The sequence below is a fragment of the Meleagris gallopavo genome, chromosome 2, assembly GCF_905368555.1.
Source record: "Meleagris gallopavo chromosome 2, MGAL_WU_HG_1.1, whole genome shotgun sequence".
In the NCBI taxonomy this organism is placed as follows: domain Eukaryota; kingdom Metazoa; phylum Chordata; class Aves; order Galliformes; family Phasianidae; genus Meleagris; species Meleagris gallopavo.
Genome location: NC_139405.1, coordinates 81481886 through 81482317, shown reverse-complemented (window position 1 = coordinate 81482317; position 432 = coordinate 81481886).

Genomic DNA, 432 nt, shown 5'->3' with positions numbered 1-432 from the left:
TGCCTCAGCCCGTGTTGCGTGCGGGCAGAAATGCCTGCCCCGAGGCATGCGGAGGTGACAGCCCCACAAAAGCCAGGAGCGGTGCCCAGTAGCGCGGTTTCCTTCCCCGTGTGTTGCCGCCTGCCGCAGTGACGGCGCTCGGCGCGGTGCCGGGACGGCTTCGTTCCGTGATGCGGCGATAAGCGCCCTCATTTCTTCTCAGTGATGTACCCTTTCCTATCAGATGTTGCACCACCTTTAATTTCCTCGTCGCTCACCACCGCTTGGTTTCCCCTAGTGTTAAACGAGAAATATGACTCTTCTCCAAAGCCAAACCCGGCAATACAATACATGCCGTCCGCCCTTCCTTCTGCTTTCCTTTCAGCGAGCTGGGACTTCCAATGCTCCGACTGCGTAAATGCAGTGGGGTGCCCGCAGCATGGGCCTGGGAAG